This window comes from Pistacia vera, unplaced genomic scaffold, assembly GCF_008641045.1.
Source record: "Pistacia vera cultivar Batoury unplaced genomic scaffold, PisVer_v2 Contig395, whole genome shotgun sequence".
Lineage (NCBI taxonomy): Eukaryota > Viridiplantae > Streptophyta > Magnoliopsida > Sapindales > Anacardiaceae > Pistacia > Pistacia vera.
In genome coordinates this window covers 707,350-712,563 of record NW_022196218.1, presented here as the reverse complement: position 1 = coordinate 712,563, position 5,214 = coordinate 707,350, and the positions used below count along the sequence as shown (strand labels likewise).

The 5,214-nt window shown below is 38.9% G+C and overlaps 1 non-coding gene across 1 annotated transcript; it reads left to right on the top strand.

Moving 5' to 3' along the window:
• The first annotated feature begins 3,240 nt into the window (after positions 1-3,240).
• Positions 3,241-3,347, top strand: LOC116141205. Its single transcript, XR_004129752.1, has one exon. It is a non-coding gene; the product is annotated as a small nucleolar RNA R71 (small nucleolar RNA).
• The last annotated feature ends 1,867 nt before the right edge of the window (positions 3,348-5,214 follow it).

Sequence of the window (5,214 nt, the reverse complement as noted above, 5' to 3'; positions counted from 1 at the left end):
ATTGTGCATTAACGAGTGTTTCGCTAGCATACTGAATTACATGCAACAATTTGTTTTTCCTCTGTCCTAAAACTACCCCTAGAGCAAAATCACTAGCATCACACATTAATTCAAAGGGCAGTCCCCAATCGGGAACTGCAATAATAGGTGCAAATACTAATAATTTTTTTAGAGTTAGAAAGGCATGCATGCAATCATCATTAAAGTCAAAAACAAAATCTTTATTCAACAGATTGCAAAGGGGTTTAGAAATCTTAGAAAAATCCTTGATGAAGTGTCTGTAAAACCCTGCATGCCCCAAGAAACTTCGAACTGCTTTGACATTTGATGGTGGTGGCAGCTTCTCAATCACTTCTGTCTTTGCTCGATCAACTTCTATTCTGTCCTTGGAAATCTTATGCCTGAGCACTATTCCCTCATTGACCATGAAATGACATTTCTCCCAATTCAGCACCAAGTTCGTCTCCTTACATCACTGGAAAACAAGAGAAAGATTAGTTAAACAACTATCAAAAGATGAACCAAAAGTTCGTCTCCTTACATCGCTGCAAAACAAGAGAAAGATTAGTTAAACAACTATCAAAAGATGAACCGAAAACTAAGAAGTCATCCATGAAGACTTCTATAAACTGTTCCACCATGTCTCCAAAGATTAACATCATGCATCTTTAAAATGTTGCTGGTGCATTGCATAACTCAAAAGGCATCCTTCTGTAAGCAAAGGTGCCATAAGGGCAAGTGAAGGTCGTCTTCTCTTGATCCTCAAGAGCGATGGCAATCTGGTTATATCCTGAATACCCATCTAGGAAACAGTAATAGGCATGTCCTGCCAACCTCTCCAACATCTGATCAATGAAAAGTAGTGGAAAATGATCCTTCCTTATCGCCTCATTCAGTTTTCGGTAGTCAATACACACCCTCCAGCCGATCACCGTCCTCGTTGGTATCAACTCGTTACTCTCATTCCTTACTACCGTGATACCTCCCTTCTTCGGAACCACTTGTACTGGGCTCACCCATGGACTGTTGGAAATAGGATAAATAATTCCTGCATCTAAGAGTTTCAGCACCTCCTTTCTCATCACTTCCTTCATCGAAGGATTCAATCTCTATTGTGGTTGCACTCTAGGCTTAATATCATCCTCCATGAGTATCTTATGCATGCAAAATGCTAGTGAGATACCTCTAATGTCTGAAATGGTCCATCCAATTGCTAGTCTATGTTCCCTCAACACCCTAATCAACTGCTCTTCCTCTAATTTACTCAAACCTGAACTAATGATCACCGGGAAGGTTTCTGAGTCTCCAAGATATACATATTTGAGGTGGGAAGGTAAAGGTTTCAATTCAAGCTTTGGAGGTTCTTCATTTTTTTCCTTCTCCTTCTCTTTGTCAAAATTAGACTCCTCAAATTCTACATCTTGACTCTCATCAATCGGTTGAAGTGCTTCTAACATCCTAGCACATTCATTACCAGCTGACTCATCTACCTCCACTATTTTTGATTTGGCTATACATGCTTATAGAGGTAATCGTGGGGTGTTCTCTTCAATAGCATCCACAACCAATTTGTCCACCACATTGACACTAAAACATGAATCCGATTCAGACAGAAACTTCATTGCCTCAAAGACATTGAAAGTTACTGTTTCACTTGAACTCTCAACAGTAACTTTCCTTCCTACACATCAATAAGTGCTCTCCTCGTGGCCAAGAATGGTCAACCCAAAATCAGAGGAATTTCCTTATCCTCTTCCATGTCCAACACCACAAAATCTGCCGAAAAAATTATCTTGTCCACCTTCACCAACACATCCTCTACTATCCCCCTCGGGTGTTTTATTGTCCTATCCGCTAGTTGCAACGACATGGTCGTTGGCTTCACTTCACCAATTCCCAATCTCCTGAAAACAAAAAAGGGCATCAAATTAATACTAGCTCCTAAATCACACAAAACACGATCAAAAGTAATATCTTCTATAATACAAGGAATAGTAAAACTCCCTGGATCTTTAAGCTTCGGGGGTAACTTTTTCTAGAGGATGGCACTACATCCTCCATGAGCATCACCGTTTCCTCATCTTCTAACTTTTTTTTGTTCGATAGGATTTCCTTGAGGAACTTCGCATAACTCGGCATCTGCTGCAATGCATCTGCAAAAGGAATGTTAATATGCCATTTTTTTAAAATTTCAATAAACTTTGAAAATTGTTTATCCTGATTCTTTTTCTTCAATCTTTGAGGAAAAGGCACGGGTGGGGTGTGATGTGCCAACTCTGGTGGTATCTCGAGGAATGGCAATTTCTCCTTCTTCTTTTGCCTTTCTTCCTTCAAACCCCTGGGTTTCTCTTCAATTGCAATCTCTTCATCAACTTACTCATCAGAATCTTCCTTTCAAGTTTGTTCAACCTCCTTTCCAACTTGCTCTACCTCTTCCAAAACTGTCCTACTTCTCAAAATTATGGCATTTGCTTGCTCACATGGTTTAGTCACTGTGTTGCTTGGTAAAGAACCCTAAGGTCTCTCATTTAGCTTCTCGGCCAATTGGCCCATCTGTACCTCAAGATTCCGAATGGACGCCCCTTGATTTCTAAAATTCGTCCTTGTCTCATTCATGAAACCCGTGGTCTCTTGCATAAATTTTCCAAACATGTCCTCCAACTTTGTCACTCTTCCATCTCCCTATTGACTATTCACCCCTGGTTGGTTATTTGGCAATGTCCTTTGATTCCATTGATTATTTTGTTGGTTCTGATTGCCCCAAGCCAGATTTGGATGATTTCTCCACCCCGGATTGTATGTGTTGGAGTACGGGTTGTTTGGTTGCCTCTGATTTCCTGCCAAGTAGTTCACTTGCTCCGTTGATGAAGATGACGAAGCAAATGTGTTCCCAACTTAACACTCGCTGCTCACATGGTTTCCTGCACAAAAATCACAAGTTAGTTGAGTTGCTTGAATAGTTGCTTGAATAGAGTTTACCTGCATACTTCCCATTTCTAAAGTGTCGTGAGTTGGGCTGAGATGGCTGTAAAGGCATCAACTTCATGAAGACCTGAAGATTTTCTTGGTGTTGCCCTCTCATTTGGTCTTTGATAGTTGTTGCTTGCCAAAACCTCAAGTAACTCATAAGCCTCCTCTGGTGTCTTATTCTGCAAGGCTCCTCCTGAAGCTACATCCACCATGGTTTGCATATTACCCATCAGTCCATTGTAGAATGTTTGGACTTGAAGCCAAACTGGCAACCCATGATGTGGACACTTCCTCATTAACTCCTTGTACCTCTCCCAAGCCTCATACAATGACTCGGATTCATCTTGTAGAAATGATGTGATATCATTTCTCAATTTTATTGATTTAGCTGGAGGAAAGAACTTGGTCAGGAATTTCTGTGCTAAATCATTCTAAGTTGTGATAGTTCCTAGTGGTAATGCCATTAACCACCCCTTGGCTTTATCCCCCAATGAGAATGGGAATAACCTCAACCTAATGGCATCATCCGACACTCCGTTCAACTTGAAGGTGTCACAAATTTCTAAGAAATTTGCAATATGCTGATTCAGATCTTCCTTCAAATCACCATTAAATCTAACCAACTATTGGATCATCTGGATGATTGCTGGCTTAATCTCAAAGTTGTTGGCTTGTACCGTAGGCCTAGTAATGCTCGACCCACTGCCATTCACCGTAGGAACTGAAAATTCCCTTAGTGTTCTGTTTTCTGGTTCTGCCATTTCAACAACTTCTTCTTCTGATTTAACCACTAATTCCTCTCTTTCTCTTCTCTCTCTGTTAAGTCGTCTGGCAGTTCTTTCAATCTCAAGATCAACAGGAACCACTGGTTAATGTCTCGCTCTTCGTATAAACTGCACAAACAGAAATGAAGGGAAGTGAGATCACAAACCAACTGAAAATTAAAAACAAGAATAAATAGTACTGATAAAAACAAAAACAAAAACTCCAATCTAGCTAACTATAGAAAAACTCAATGTTAACTTAAAACTCAATCCCCGGCAACGGCGCCAAAAACTTGGTGCGTGTTTCCTACAACATGAAATATGTAGCAAGTATACTAGTCGCTCAAGTAATAGAGTGATGAGTGAGTATCGTTCCTACGAGGATTGTTAGCTAAGCACTAAGTTTCCTACTGTTCTCTAGTTGGAGCAATCGACTTCTTTTGGATCAATAGGAGCAAATTTAAAAAAAAAAAAAACACTAAATCTGAATTTACTAAACTAAAATTTAACTATGAATGCGAAATGAAAAACACAGATAAATTCAATTCAATTAAAACGGGTAGGGTTTTGACTTCATTCGGACTTTATGGTTTAAACGACAGAATTAAACTAAATTCATATTCATATGCATTGGTTGTAAATCGAACTCTCTAAAGTGTTAAACATACCTTCTCAGGCTGTGTTTTCCTACTCTTCCTTATTAACCTTCCGCACCCAATAATTTGAAAGTTAACAAATCCAAGCTCATTAAGCATAAGAATCCTACAATGATTTCATTGATTCTTGAATCTATCTCTAGCATCCAATACTACAATGGTGATTACCCAAGAAGCCTAACATGATTCATTTCTCAATCTCATCATGTTCATCACATATAAGCAGTAAAACTCAAAACAAACACACAATCAGAGCATAATCATATGAAAATAAAACAATCAATCATTAACCCATTAAAATCTGAATTACAATAAAACCCTAACCCAAAATGGGTTAGTTCATAGCTAAATCAACACTACAAACAAGAAAAACGAAAATATTAAAGTTCAACATAATGAAAATAAGAGAAAAGACAAGAAATCTTCCCAAATGATGAATCCCCTGGTTCGAAATCGAATCTTCACCCTTGTTAATCTCTAAATCGCTCCAAAATCAATCTAAGAAAATGTAAAAGTTGCTAACCCTACTTCCTGGACGACCTTTTGCAAAAAGGCCAAGTGTTTCTTTTATACCTCGCCCAAATTCCTAAGAAAAATATGCAAAAGTAAAACTATGCGTTTTACAAAACTAAAAATTTTGGCCGTCGCCGCAACGAAGAAAGAAGTAGATATGGTTCATGACTGGTGCATTTTGCCGCGGCGAAGCTTCTTGAAAAATTCTGAAATTTCAGAATTGCCCCTTTGCTTGTATCTTCGCTTGATTCTTCGATCTTTGGTGCTCTCCCTTGTAAACAAGCTTCATAGTGCTTTATTCTACTTCAGAA